A 16,761-nucleotide genomic window follows, 5' to 3' on the forward strand; every position below is an offset into this window, starting at 1 on the left:
TTATTGTCATCTTGATGTTTTTATCTTGATGTAAATAATGTAAATGATAAATGTTTGTGAAACACCTTTAGAAGCTTCCATCCTATAAATATGTTTTGATTGTGCAACATAGATAAATTCTTAAAGTTTTTGAAATTATAAGTTTGGATCCTGCATGACATCTTATATAAATGTTTTGGACATTATAATTATTATTATCCTTACACAGGTTTTTCTAAATACAACTCGTTCTCTAGACATGTATCCCTTGGATTCTCATTGAGGGATTTTCAGAGGATACCTGACTGGATAGGGGTTTTACATATCATTTTGTGACATCTTTGAAATACTGAATTAACCTCCCATTTGGATTTCATTAGACAGACCTAAGTCATCCTTGTATAGTCATCAATAAAAAAAAAAAACAACAAAAAAAAACAAAAAAAAAAAAATAAAAAAGACCCCAAAAAAAAAAAAAAAAAAAAAAAAAAAGAAATAAAAATTTATTTAATTTTATTGGAAATGAGACCCGATGGCTTTTTGACATTTCACAAACATCACAACGGAAGTTACTAATATCATTTTTTTCAAACAAACTTGGAAAAAGTTTCTTCAAGTGACCAAACAAGGCATGTCCGAGACGTTGATGCCATAACTAGATGTCGGATTTTTGTTTATCCCTTTTAAAGGAATCTACTATTAGAGCCTTCTGTAACCTAACAGAACTTTTTGACTCTAAATCCAAGTAATACAAATGTCCTCGTCTAATACCACAACAAATCGTCTGCTTTATTTGAATGCTCTTAAACTCACAAAATTCAGGCCAAAAAACCACTACACAAGATAAGGCCTTGTTTATCTGGGAGACTGACAACAAGTTATAATTTAGGGATGGAACAACTAAAACAGAATCTAAGGGTAAAGTGTTATTCATAATTATTGATCCTTCCCCAATGACCCAAGTTAACTCACCATTGGTAGTAGAAACAAATTTGCGTGAAGATGATTTAAGGTTAAAAACATGCTTAGAATCAAATGTCATATGATCTGTAGCACTAGAGTCAATTATCCATGCAATATTAGAAACAGATGTACACATATGTAAAGACTTACCATTATTTCAAGCAATAGCCACAATTATTGAGGATTGCTCGTCTTCTTCTTCCTTGTCTACAACAGCAATAGTATAACTTCTCTTTAAATTATTGTTGGGCTTGCCGGGTTTCGTCTGTGCATGTTGACTTCTATTCTGAGCTACCATCGTTGAAGTTTCAGCAAAATTTGGAACCGAGCTTTTTGGTAGAATTTCTCCATACAAGGGGAGAACGATGACAAACTCACAAACTCCTCCCTCGATTTTTGATAACAAAAAAAAAGGGTCTGTAAGTAATTGATCTACCATACGCAGCAGAAAACAAAAATTCAATCGGTAAATCAATTACCTTTCTCTGCTTAGATCTGAGTATAGATTATACCGTTTACATGTTTATAAACAAAATCTGTATAAAGTAAATCCATTCAAGGATTAGAATACTTACGTACGTTTGGAGGCTCCTTCGAATATCTCTGATTTCGGACAGGAACACTGTTCACTGTACTGTTCACGGTCTACTGTTCACAATTATTGTTTACGTCTACTACTCACGTGATTTTTTTCTAATCAATCCAAAGTAGGATCACACTCATGGAAGTCCACATGAAGATAATCCGCAGAACCCTTGATTATTTTGCTAGAACAATTAAGGGCTTCAAGAATCAAGAAAGAAGAACAAGAAAAGTTTTCTCTTGAGAGAGAGAGATAGGGTGGCTAGGGTTTTAATTGAATGAATAATTCCCTATTGTTTTAATTTTAAGTTGCACTTATATAGTGCAACAATTAAAACTCTATTCCACTTAGGAATAGCCATGGGCTCCAACCCTAGTTCACCCTTACAACCAAACACACCCTTTATGGTATTTCAATTAATTGATTATTATTATAATAATATATAACATTTAATTAATAATAATAATTCATTAAAATATATACAGAGATATATTTAAATATAATCTCACTAATTTAATTTTAATATTAAAAATAAATACAGGCAACAACCTCAGCAAATTTAATTGCATTGTGAGATTATCAAAATACCCTTTCATCCTGAAAGATGAAAATACCCTTCTCACAAATTGATTCTTAAATTATCTTCTAAGTGTGTGACTCGTAGGCTCCTCATCATATCGGCAGTGTGTAGTATCGCGATTAACACCAATTAATCGTCTCACTACACACAGACCAAGATTGACCCCTAGCAAGGCATCATGTCCATCCGATAAATTCGAATTCAACAAAACTGCATCCTGTCAATGGTATGGTTACCGTGTAATCAAATCATTTCATCAACTGTTATCTCATCGAGACTGAGGTACAGAAATAGTATCAACCTCAGATATCCTTGACATGTTTGTATTTAGATACTGGACCAATGACAGGAATATTAAATTGGATTGAACATCAACTCAATCCCACTGTGGCCACAGATTTAGTGTCATTGCCATTTACTGAATTACCCAGTGAGATAACTTCTCCCGTACCCAAGAGTTATGAATCCTTTGTTGATCCACCATAGTCTCGATACACTTCTCAATGTAGCTAATCACTACCGTATTGATAGCTCTTAATAGAACTACGTTGGGCTAGTGTCAAACTACACCAATTGGTGCACAAGGCGTTCCGATGATCTCAAGTCTAAGGATCACATGCACCACCATCTGTTAGAGGATTTATTCCATATACACTGGGGTTACCATCCATATGGAATCATCTAGTGGGTCTATCCAGTGAACTTGCCTTTAGCAAGCACCCATGTGTTGCACTAGGTTGTCGGCAAACAACCTTGACAAGTGAGATCAGTCACTACCTTTTGACAGGGTCGTTCAAAACTATGATAGCCTTACCGTATTATCTATGTCCTTGGTCAGAATAATATTGGGGCTACGGACGTTTCTAGAATGGCCACCATATGTGATCATAGGGTTCTCACTATCAAGATTTGAAACACTTGATACCCTCGTCACAGTACTACCATCCTAAGGACATATATCAATACATATAATATGATTTACATGATATAGTAGAATATGCCTTTTATTGATAAATAAACATTTATTATAGAGTCAATTTTATAATAATTGATTGGCTCTAGGGCACCTACTCTAACAGGATCAATAGTGTAAATCGGTGATGGCAGAAGATGAGCGATAGATCGGAGATAGTAGTGAAAGATCGATGGCGTTAGCTCTGATAGCAGCAGATCGGCAGCGTTAGCTCTAGCATTAATAAAAGGTAATGACAGGTGGGCAACAACAACAAATCGATGTGCTAGGCTTTTTCTTTGGCGACAGCAACACCAAATCGAGACGACATTGACTTAGTTTTTCTGCATGCGTCAGCGACGATTCCTTTCTTTTTTCTTTTTTTTTTTTTTTTTGGTGTCACCTCATGTTTTTTTTTCTCCAGCGTACCCGAGGCAAGAGCAAATCGGTGATTTGCACAAGGACTCGTCGGCTTGGTTGGTGATAGGATTATTTCCTGCTTGACTAGAGATGATGGCGGCTTGGTTGTTGAAGGTTGGATTAGTTTTCGATTGAGATTTTTCCTGGCCATTTTGTTGTTTGTAGTAGCTAGGACTGGTGGTTGGCCTTGATTGGAATTTTTTTTTTTTTTTCTAGATACTCAGTTATTTGCAATGGTAGCGGCCAAAAATGGTGGTTGGGTTTGATTGAGTTTAGTGTTTGGGTTGCAGTCGTGTTCTCCTTTTCGAATTAACAGCAGTTGGAGGGATGATAACTCGCCATTAAATATTATGGCAATTGCTCTGTGATGAGCAATTATTTAGATCAGAGAACCTTGCTTTGATACCATCACTACATAAAAAAGGGCTTTCCGGCAAAATTAGACGCTGACAGTGAAATTTAGACGCTAAATGTCTTGGGCATCTAAATTTCGTAGTCGCCACGTAGTCGCAAAATCGCTGTTGCAAAAAGTATGGGCTTCCAAAAAGTTGGTTAAACACAGAAAGTTTTTTTTTTTTGGCGACTAGAAAATTAGTCGCTAATTGCTGGTTGAAATAGTCCCCCGCTTAGATGCTACATGTGCAAGGGTAATTTGGTAAAATTGTATCGTGACTAATCAATTAGTTGCAAAATATACCATTTAGTGACTAATAATTTGTCGCGAATGCCACAAAAATTAGACACTGAAGGTGTTAGGGTAATTTTGTAAAAACAAATTGCAACTATTTAATTAGTGGACGAATAAATCTTTTGGTGACAAAAATTTAGTGGTTAGTTCCAATAATTTTAGATCCTGAATGTAGAATCCAAATATGATAAATTACTTTTCACTACTATAAAATTAGTTGCAGAATGTGTTTTTTTTTTTTTTTTTTTTCTTGAAAAATAATTAGTGGCAAAAGCATTTCATTTTTAGTGGGGAAATGTATATACCCAACTTGGTTTCTTACATTTTGTAACTAATGTTTAGTCATTAAAGTTAATTTTTTGCATCTAAATAATATAGTAACCGATTGTATATGAGTTTTGGAAACTAATTATTTTAGTAAGATATTATTTATTAGTCTTTGCTGCTATATTATTTCTACAACTAATAATTTAATAGCTAATTGGTTAACATTTAAGAGCATTATTTTTGCTCTTCGTAAATGACCTAGTTTATACATTCAACATCAACAAAATAATTGTCACAATATAAAAATCTGATCACTAACATCAAATATCATATTTTCATATATATATATAGTCCATACATGGATTTTTATGCATGATGAGCAATATCATGTGTGCATGACTAAAAAAATAAAGCATGCACCCCACATTTTCATCAGTAGCTATCTAGTTGTGCATAACTCACAAACAAAATGCCCACCCTATGTACAGCATCTAAGGATATATGCAAGCAATCCTAAAAAGTCCAAAAAGATGGTCCTACCCCCATGTCAAAATATCTACTGCCCATATAACAAAAAACTAACCATCAATATTGTTAACATCTCAAGTGTTACTAGTTGAGGTTCATGAAATAGCTGTAGCAGATGAGGAGAACTCTTCATCAGTTGGAGATGGCGATGGCAATCGAGTTGGAAATTACATCACTAATTCTTCCGTAACTTCACCAAATCATCACATAACCATACACTACTTCTCATGGCTGGAAATTACACATCATTAAACATAAAAAAAAAGCCAATAATTCTCTCATATCATCACATACAAACATGCAATAATTCATTCAATACAAGTCTTGCTCAAATTAAGGTTCAAACTAGGTTTACTTACCTTGAATATGTGAGATTACTTCCCTTTTGCTCTAAATCTCTTCCTCTTGGACCTAGATCATATAAAAACTATAAATTTAAAACTTTAAAGTTTAGCACATCCTTTTGCTAGAATCTTACCTTAGGATGCTTTAGGATTGAAAATCTATGAAAATCCAACCCAAATCCTATGATTTCCCTTTGAAATTTAGTGAAGAAAATTGAGAGAAAATGGGGAGAATATGGCGTGAACAAGGGCTGCATTTTGGTTAGGGTTTCTTCAAATGAAACCTTATATCAAATAATATAAGAATGTATTCCCATTTTGCCCTTGCACTTTCTATGAAATTTCATCTATGTCCCTTAGTCACTTACAATAATGCCCTCATTCCCATTGCATTCTCCATGTAATTCTACTTCTTTTCACTCCCCACACATTCAAATAATTAAGAGTGAAATGACCACTTTACCCCTAGGAAGTTTTAAGGAATTTTCTTCACACTTGTTCAAGATAACTCTAGTAAAATTTATCTAAGGGTATTAAGGCATAGATCAAGTTACGTACCTTGATGTGGGCATTACAATTCTCCCCCCTTATAAGAATTTCATCCCCGAAATTCAAACAAACAATTCGAGATGGCGGTTCTGCATATCTTGCTCTACTTCCCATGTTGCTTCTTCTACTTTATGATTCCTCCCTAGGACTTTTACGAATAGAATATTTCTATTTCGGAGCTTTTTAATCTTTCTATTTAAGATCTATACTGGTTGCTCCTCATAAATGAGATTCTCTACTAAGTCCACTTCTTCTACTTTTAGTATATGGGAGGGATCACTGACATATCTTCGAAGCATCGAAACATGGAACACATTGTGCACCTTGTCCATATTTGGTGGTAGCACCAATTTATAAGCTACCTTTCCAACTCGTTCCAACACTTCAAAGGGCCAATGTATCTAGGTGCTAACTTTCCTTTACCACCAAAATGTAATACCTGCTTATAGGGGGAAACTTTAATAAACACTTTATCACCCACTTCAAATTCCACATCTTTTCTCTTTAAATCTACACAGCTCTTTTGTCTTTCTTGAGCTTGCTTCATTCTACGTCAAATTAGCTGGATATCTTCTATCATTTTTGGAGTGATCTCGGGCCCAAGAGCTGTTTCCGGAGCATTTTTCTCTCCTACTTCATCCCAATGCAGTGGGGACCTACATCGTCTACCATATAAGGCTTCATAATGCGCCATCTTAATTGTAGACTGGTAACTGTTATTATAGGCAAACTCTATCAATGGTAGCATCTCATGCCAGGTCGTTTTATAATCCATACAACACACTCTCAGCATGTCCTTAAGCACCTGATTGGTCTTCTCAGTTTGACCATCAGTCTGTGGGTGCTAAGCTGTACTGAATGCTAACCTAGTACCCAAGTTTCTCTGTAGACTAGTCCAGAAAACTAAAACAAATATGGAATCTCTATCTAATACTATTGTCTTGGGCACCCCATGCAATCTAACTATCTCTCTGATGTAGATCTGGGCCAACTGATCTGAGTGGTACTATGCTTTACTGGAAGAAAATGCGCTGATTTGGTTAATCTGTCTACTATCACCACTTGTCGACTCATTTTCTGATACCACTTGTCGGCAACTTGCTTTTCTTTAATTTCTCCCAGTAAAGTAGATTGAATTTCTAACCTGGCAACTCTTCCTGGTACCATCTCTATCTATTCTTTACACAACTCTTCTACTAATTCTTTCTTCATTGTGAGTTGTGACGAGTAGGCCTTTCTACTCAAGGCATCGGCTACTACATTGGACTTTCCAGGCTGATACTTAATTTCACAATCATAATCCTTTACCAGCTCTAACCATCTCCTTTGCCTCATATTCAGCTCCTTTTGGGTGAAAAAGTACTTCAAGCTCTTATGATCTGTATAAATGTTGCTCTTTGCTCCATACAAATAATGCCTCCATATTTTTAGTGCAAAAACTACAATAGCCAACTCTAGATCATTCGTAAGGTATCTCATCTCATACTCCTTCAACTGTCGAGAAGCATAGGTTATTACCCTACCCAACTGCATCAATACTGCACCAAGACCCTGAAATGAGGCATCTGTATAAATATCATAATCTACACCCTCCTATGATAACACAAGAATAGGAGTTGTGGTCAATCTTCTCTTTAACTCTTGAAAACTTTCCTCATAGGCGTTCGACCATATGAAAGGTGTTCTCTATTTGGTAAGAGTTGTAAGCAGCTTAGCCAACTAAGCAAATCTGGCTACAAACCGCCTATAGTAGCCTGTTAGCGCCAAGAAACTTCTAACCTCCTTTACTGTCTTTGGCTTTTGCCATTCTAGAATTGCCTTCACCTTACTAGGATCCATTGATATGCCTTCCTTAGAGACATTATGGCCCAGGAAGATAACTTGATCTAGCCAAAACTCACATTTAGAAAATTTGACAAACAACTTCTCGTCTCTCAATCACTACAACACAAATCTCAAATGCTCTTCATGCTTTTCTCTTGTCTTAGAATAAATCAGGATGTCATCAATAAACACTGCTATAAATCGATCAAGACAATCATGGAACACCCAGGTCATTAAATCCATAAAGACTGTTGAGGTATTGGTTAACCTAAAAGGCATCACTACAAACTCATAATGCCCATCTCTAGTCTAGAAAGCAGTCTTAGCAATATCTTGCTCCACAACTCTTACTTGGTGATAACCCGACCTCAAATCAATCTTTGAAAACACAACTACTCTTTTTAGCTGATCAAGCAAATCATCTATGCGAGGTAACGGATACTTATTCTTCATTGTCTCTTTATTCAACCCTCTGTAATCTATACACATTCGTAGGGATCCATCTTTCTTCTTTACAAATAAAATTGGAGCACACCAAGGAGAAGGGCTAGGGCGAATAAAACCCTTGTCTGAGAGTTCTTGAAGCTGCCTTTTCAATTCCTGAAGCTCGGCCGGGGCCATCCGGTAATGGGCTTTAGAAATTGGTGTTGTCCTTGGTGCCAATTCTATGCTAAATTCCACTTCTGTTTCCGAAGGTAAACCCGACAAATCTTTCGAAAATTCATCTAAAAACTCTCAGACTACTGGTACATTTTGAATCTCTGGTTATGGGACATCACTACTATGTACTACATGGGCAATATACCTAGAGCACCCTTTTCTTAGCATCTTTCTAGCATTTACACTGCTAATTAACATACTAAGCTGGTGACCCTTGCCGAAATTAAACTTATCACCATCATCAAGATTAAATCTCACTTTCTTCTTCCAACAATCAATCTCTACTCCAAATCTCCTAGGAAATCCATGCCCAAAATCACATCAAAATTGGGCATATCAAACACTATCAAATCCATTGGCAACTCCCTTCTATGGATCATTACGGACTCCCCTGGAAGCATCTCCTTAGTTACCACATTAACGCCATCTGGTAACTCTATCTTAATGAGACAATTCTCGACTTTTTATTCTGCCAATCCCTCCAATTCTTCTTGGGTTGAAATCTTTTCTTATTTCTCATCTCTCTATTATTGGGGGCATCAACTCTAAAAGTGTCGTCGTATGCTCCAAGGACCTAAACCACTCTTCTGCCACTATAGGGTCTGTCATACCCTTGAATTCTGACGACTGATGTTGACTAGGCAACCCATATATCGGCTCAATACGATTCTGTACTATCGAGGGTACCGGCCTCTCTCTCTCCTCTTTGGGGGTCGGTACCATAACCGTGGTCTCAACTCTCTCTGGTATAGAGCCTCCCTAATTCTTTACCAAGACTTGCTAGATAATATTACGAATCCTCGCTTCATCGAGGACAGGGGGAGTAAATTCTGACAGGTTGGAAGGTTCACCTGTACTCATTGCCTTCTCACTGCCTGCGCGAGTTCTACGTCTCATCTACATAACACCAACATTTTTAATCAACTCAATTAACTCATCTACTATAAGTAAGGAAAGAAATAACTTACAACGGTCGGCTACGGGACGTCAATGCGGCGGGAGAGGCACACTATCAAATCATTCTAATAAAAAAACTCCCAAAACCTTTACTCTGATACCAAAAATGTAATGCTTTCTCACTCTAGCTAGCATACTCGTAAAATAAACAGTAAAACTCACTAAAATCTATATATTAAGAAAATATACATGTAGATGAGGATAAAATAATAGGCCTATAACTAATTTTTCTTTATATACAAAACTGTACGTTAACAAAATTACTCAAAAATAAACTCGACAGTGTTGCCAGACCCTTCCGCTTCTTGACGCTCCATCCAACCACATCTCTCATGCTACCTGCAAAAACATTGAAAACAATGGGGTGACCACTAATTGCTTAGTAAGTAAACCCGCTATGCTACTCTTCTCTCTCCGTTGCTCATATTCTGAATTTCTTTCCTTACATCATCCTTCTCTATTCTTCTCTGTTCTTTCTCTGTTTCTAAATCTGTTCTTTCTTTGTTTCTAATTTCTCACTACTCATGATAGTAGGCATGGTATCATGCATAGGTATTGTAACGCCCACATTAAGGTACGTAATTTTACTTATGTCTTAATACCCTTAGTTGGATTTCTTTGAAGTTACCTTACCAAATTTGAAGAAAATTCCTTAAAAGTTCATTAGGGGTAAAATGGTCATTTCACTCTTTATTAGATGAAAGAGTGTGGAGTGAAAAGAAATAGAATAACATGGAGAAGTTAATAAAAATGAGGGTATTTAGTAATTGACTAAAGGACATAAAGGGAATTTTAGAGAAAGTGCATGGGCAAAATGGGAATGCATTCTTATATTATTTGATATAAGGTTTTATTTGAAGAAACCCTAACACACCTTCAGCCCTTGTTCACGCCACCATTACCCCATTTTCTCTCAATTTTCTTCACTAAATTTCAAAGGAAAATCATAGGATTTGGTTTAGATTTTTGGAGATTTTCAATCCTAAAGAATCCTAAGGTAAGATTCTAGCAAAAGGAGTGTGATTAAACTTTAAAGTTTTAAATTCTTATGGTTTTGAAGAGATTTAGAGCAAAAAGGAGGTGATCTCACATATTCAAGGTAAGTAAACCTAGTTTGAACCTTAATTTGAGCAAGACTTGTGTTGAATGAATTATTGCATGTTTGTATGTGATGATATGAGAGAATTATTGACTATTTTTTATGTTTAATGATGTATAAATTCTAGAGATGTAATGACTTCTTTCTACTAGTATACTTTATAACATATACAATGAAAACATACATAATTAACATATGAAAATAGTTGGGCCCAATTTTTTCTTTACTTATAAAATATAATTCTTTACATATACTAAAATAACAAGTACAAAAACTTAGTAACGGTGGACAGTAATGCCAATTCTAACAACTTGAAGACTCCCTTCTGACCGTTGCTCACCTATTTCCTGCAAAAACATGGAAAAACAATAGGGTGAGCATAAAACTGCTCAGTAAGTAAATCGCTTAACTCTTCTCCTTCTTTGATTCTTTCCTTACTTAATTCTCAAATAATTCTAACAAAAATCAAGTAAGGGCTAAAAAACATAATTTAAATCATGTACCTCCATGTTGGGCGTTACAAGCCATGAGAAGTAGTGTATGGTTATGTGATGATTTGGTGAAGTTCTGGAAGATTTAGTGTTGAAATTTTTGAAGTGTAGAGAATTGTTGAGAATGGACAGGTTTGATGCTATAATTAGTGAGTTTTTGGCTCACAATTTGGTTGAATTAGAGAGTTGTGGAAGTGTAGCCAACATGGTAGTTGCATGTGCATATGAAGTGTTTGATGAAAATCCAAAGAGAAATTGCATGCATGAGTTGGCTAAATCCTAATCAAGAAAGGGTTAGAGAAAGGCAAGAATTGAAGTTTGATGATAATCAATGGAATTAGCTGTCATGGATTTTTAACATAGTACATGTTTTCACATGGGAGAATGATTAGGAAAGGTTAAGGAGTAAGTGGAGGTAAATAGGTGTGGAAAAGCCTTAAAAGTAGGCATGTTACCAAGGCTGCCCTGTCAAATCCGTGACCTTCTGAGTGATTTTTGGGCATCTTACCTATCGAACTAGGTTGAGTCCTAAACATAAAAGTTGTAGCCCTTTCTCTAAGCTTTAAATGAGACAAAGAACAGAGCAAGCCGATGTGTATAACTTGAGATACGCCTTCTTGAATATGACATGTGCAGAATGACTATCTCAAAAGTGCTTCCACTTTATTAGTTTATTTGTAGTCTAATAATCTATGATTGATTCCAAGTATGAAAATGATGCTTAAAAGGGTGTGAAACATGTTTGAATGAGTGGTCTTTGTGATTATTTAATGATTGTATGAACATATATATTTGATGTAATGAATGACCATGGAGGCTATGTGCAAAAAATGCAAGTGTAGAATTTCCATAGCTTGGAAATTCATGTTGAAATGTGTATAGTATCTCTTTCTATTCTCTTTCTATATCATGGTATGATATAAGGTTTTGTGATGGGGAACCCGTGAGTGACAGAGATGCCCACATACACACCGCCACAAGCGAGTGGCATTAGCAGAGAGATACAGTATTTGTACAGTCTTTGAGCAGTGTATGTGGATGAGGACTGTACCCAGTAGAGTATACCTACATGTATGCCGCCACGAGTGAGTAGCCACAGTAGAGAAATACAGTATTTGTACAATCCGTGAGTAGTGTATGTAGATGAGGATTGTACCCACTCACATGGCCAAGGTTCCAAGTCCATGCATCAACCTAGTCTGATCGACAAACTATAAAGAAGAAAGAAAAGAAAGAGAAACAGAGAAGAAAAGAAAGAGATACAACATAAGAGAAAGAGAAACAGAAGAGAATGAAGAATATTATCAAAGAATAAAGTGAGAAAATGAAAAAATCTGAACATGAGTAACGAAGGAAACATAGTAGTACAGTTTGGTTTACTTACTGAGCACTTAACGCTCACTCCGTTATTTTACTATTTTGTAGGTACTAGATGATTTACGACTGGTTGGGACGTCAAGAAGTGGAGGAGTTTCGACGGCACTATTCAAGCTTACCTTATGCTTACTAAAGTATATTAGTATCTTGTATATATATTTATATGAATTAAAAATTAGAATTTTCGGAATTACATTATGTATATATGTTTGTAAAAGTTATTTAGTGGATTTTATCTTATATTTCTTACAGAATTACTAGCTATACAGTATATTACAGGTATGATGCAAATGCACAAATGCATAAGATGTGCACTTTCTTTTCTGTTTTTCTATTTTCTTATTCTGTTTTCTGTTTCTTTTCTCTATATTTCTTTCTATGCTTCTTTTCTTTCTTTTATATTCTTTCTTTCTTTTCTTTTCTTTTCTATTCTTTCTTGCCGATCAGACTCGGTTAAGGCATGGATTCGAAACTCTGGCCATGTGAGTGGGTACAGTCCTCATCTACATGCACTTCTAACGGATTGTACAAATTCTTCTTTCTAATTCTGAGGCCACTCACTAAAGGTTGCGTGCATGTAGGTATGCTCTATTAGGTATAGTTCTCATCCACATGCACTTCTAACAAACTGTACAAATTCTTCTTTCTTATTCTGAGGCCGCTCACTAAAGGCGGCGTGCATGTGGGGCTATTCTTCTCTGTCACTCACAGGTTCCCCATCGCAACAACCTTCTCTTCTCCTATCTTTTTATATTTCTTTAAGTAAAATTTCAGATTTGAATTATTCTTTAATTATATTTCTTTAGATAATACTTCTACTTGTAATTTCTTTTCTTTCTCTTTATTCTTTAATATTCTCATACATGTTTATGTGCATGGAAATATGTTCATTCTTTGCTATTCTTTCTAAATGCAAATGTGAGAATGTGAGAATGCATTATGGCATATAAAAATATCATTAGAGAACTGGTATTTTCTACCAACAACATTCCCATACTTGAAATCAATCATAGTTTATTAGACTAAAAATAAACTAATAAATTGGAAGCACTTTTGAGGTAGTCATACTGCACAAGCCATATTCAATAAGGTATATCTCGAGTTATACACGTCAAATTGCTATGATCTTGGTCTCATTTAAAAGCTTAGAGAAAGGGCTACAACTCTTATGTTTAGGTCTCAACCCAATTCGATCGGTAAGATGACCAAAAATCACTTAGAAGGTCACCGATTTGATAGGGCAACCTTGGTAACATGCCTACTTTAAGGCTTTTCCATAACTATTTACCTCCACTTACTCCCTAACCTTTCCTAACCATTCTCCCTTGTGAAAACATGTTAAAAGATCAATAATAGACAATCAAACTTCAATTCTTGCCTTTCTCTAACCCTTTCTTCATTAGGGTTTAGCCAACTCATGCATGCAATTTCTCTTTGGATTTTCATCAAAAACTTCATGTGCACATGCAACTACCATGTTGGCTACACTTCGACAGCTGTCTAATTCCACCAAATTGTAAGCCAAAAACTCAATAATTATAGCATCAAACCTGTCCATTTTCAACATTTCTCTACACTTCAAAAATTCCATCACTAATTCTTCCATAACTTCACCAAATCATCACATAACCATACACTACTTCTCATGGCTGGAAATTACACATCATTAAACATAAAAAACAGCCAATAATTCTCTCATATCATCACATACAAACATGCAATAATTCATTCAACACAAGTCTTGCTCAAATTAAGGTTCAAACTAGGTTGACTTACCTTGAATATGTGAGATCACTTCCCTTTTGCTCTAAATCTCTTCCTCTTGGACCTAGATCATATAAAAACCATAAGAATTTAAAACTTTAAAGTTTAGCACACTCCTTTTGCTAGAATCTTACCTTAGGATGCTTTAGGATTGAAAATCTATGAAAATCCAACCCAAATCCTATGATTTCCCTTTGAAATTTAGTGAAGAAAATTGAGAGAAAATGGGGAGAATATGGCATGAACAAGGGCTGCATTTTGGTTAGGGTTTCTTCAAATGAAACCTTATATCAAATAATATAAGCATGTATTCCCATTTTGCCCTTGTACTTTCTATTAAATTCTATCTATGTCCCTTAGTCACTTACAATAATGTCCTCATTTCGATTGCATTCTCCATGTAATTCTACTTCTTTTCACTCCCCACACTTTCAACTAATTAAGAGTGAAACGGCCATTTTACCCCTAGTGAAGTTTTAAAGAATTTTCTTCACACTTGTTCAAGATAACTCTAGTAAAATTCAACTAAGGGTATTGATAAGAGCTTGAAAATACACATTTAGTTAGTGGTTTTTGGGGGATTAATTGTGGGAAATTAGGCTTAATTTGGTAAAGTTACTTAATATTTTCATAATTGCCTTTTACAAGATCACGGGTATTTTTGAGTATTTTTTAGGTCACTAGTGCTTAAATGTTATGCTCGGATAAAGAATCATGTTGGAAACAGAATGAGTGATGAGTGGAAATAAACGGATCAAGAATCGGAGTGAAATTGAACAAGTTATGGAAGTTGAAGTAAAGAGAAGATTCTAGATTACGTTCTAGCTTGCGCATGCCTTGGTATTTTGAGAATATCTTGAGCTGTAGAACTAGGATTAAGACAATTCTTAGACCGTTAGAAGGATTATTCAAAGGGCTACATTTCATATGTTTACAACCTTTCCAAATTCCATCGTTATTGAGTTAAAAAATCAACTTCTTTGAAGGACAGTGGAATGATGCTGGAAAAGGGCAGTAGCTACTGTGCCGCGACACACTTTTTCCAGTAGCTACTGTGCCGTGGCACAGTGCCGCGGCATAGTCATGGAATTCACTAGTTTGTTGTCTGTTTTTAGCCAAGAGAATAGGGTTAAGGGTTCCAAATCAAATAGAATTAAGGAAAAACAGACCCTAACCCTTATGGGATATAAATAGGAGTCTTTTAGCATTATTTAGGGGATTCTTTGGTGAGAAGAAAGGGAGAAAAATCTGGAGAGAAGAAAAGTAACAGAAGTTCTGGAGCTTTGATTCACAATATAGAGAAGTTTTCCTTATTCTTTTCGTGTAAACTCATGAGGAATGTTTCAATAGATATGATTATTTCTTTCATGTTCATTATGAACTAATTTTATTCTCTAGGGCTAAGCTGTAGCCCAATCTCTTAATTATGTATTGATCTTTGATTATTAATTTGTATAAGAATTCTTCCTAAGTTTTACTATTATTCCTAATGCTTTCGATTCTTAAGGGCCCAAGAATTGAATGAACCAATGGACTAAGTTGAGATCGAGAGATGATACTTAGTTGGTCTACGGTAGTAAAACCATAGGTTGAGCAAATGATAGAGATAGGTTACCGCGACTTGTGAGGTTTTGGTAAATTCCATAGAGCGTAATGATCCCCAATTGCTTAAATCTGATTAGAGATAGTTCGGGTTAGTAATTAGGGGTTAATTTGATAATTGTTCGAGAGAAAGTTATTAGAAATTTAGGGAGTTTGACTTGCAGGAAGAGCTTAATAAAATTAGCATGAGAGATCGATACACATGAATAAGAGTTGGTGTGAAGTCTATGCCCTAGATCTAGTCATCTTGTTTTTACCCAAAGGTTTATTTTAATTGTTCTCTTTTCAGTTTTCTTTTTAAATTCATTTGTTTATTTGATTTAGGTTTCCTTGATAAAATTCGGATTGATCAAATAGTAATAGGATAGTTTAATTGGTAATTGATAATAGTAATTCCCTTGGGTTCGATATCCGTATTTTATACACTTTATTACTTGCACGATTTCGTACACTTGCGAAAATTTACAACAAGTTTTTGGCATCGTTGCCAGGGAATTATTTTTTTTTCAATATCATTATGAACTATTCAGTTGCTAGTTTGATTTGTTTTATCTTTATTTTGAAGTTAATTTTATTTATTTATTTTTATTATTTGTTCTGTTTCGTTTATTTTGTCATGCGTTTTTGTTTTAGATCCTGAAGAGCTTACGTTCAAGAGGTGGTGGTAATCTTAATCCAATAAATTTTGAGATCGAGAGAACCGCTAAACAGTTGAGGAAAGAAAAGAGGAAAGCTGAATCTGAAAAGTCAATGGCTAATGCAGGAATTGTCAATCCCAATATGGGAAATCAAGAGAATGAGAATAAGGATACCTTAGGAGGAAATGCAATGGGTGGAGAAGCAGTGGTTCAGAGAGCATTGAAGGACTACTCTAGTCCTACTATTAATGGGTGCTATTCTAGCATCAGGAGACCACCCGTTCAAGTGAATAATTTTGAGACTAAGCTAGCAATTATTGGAATGATTCAGCAGTCAATCCAATTCGCTGGGCTACCTTCTGATGATCCCAACCTGTATATCGCAAATTTTCTAGAGTTATGCTACAATTCAGGCATAATGGAGTATCTGATGACGCAATTAGGCTAAGGCTTTTCCCATTCTCTCTTTGGGATAAAGCCAAGGCTTAGTTGATTT

This window comes from Pistacia vera, unplaced genomic scaffold, assembly GCF_008641045.1.
Source record: "Pistacia vera cultivar Batoury unplaced genomic scaffold, PisVer_v2 Contig781, whole genome shotgun sequence".
Lineage (NCBI taxonomy): Eukaryota > Viridiplantae > Streptophyta > Magnoliopsida > Sapindales > Anacardiaceae > Pistacia > Pistacia vera.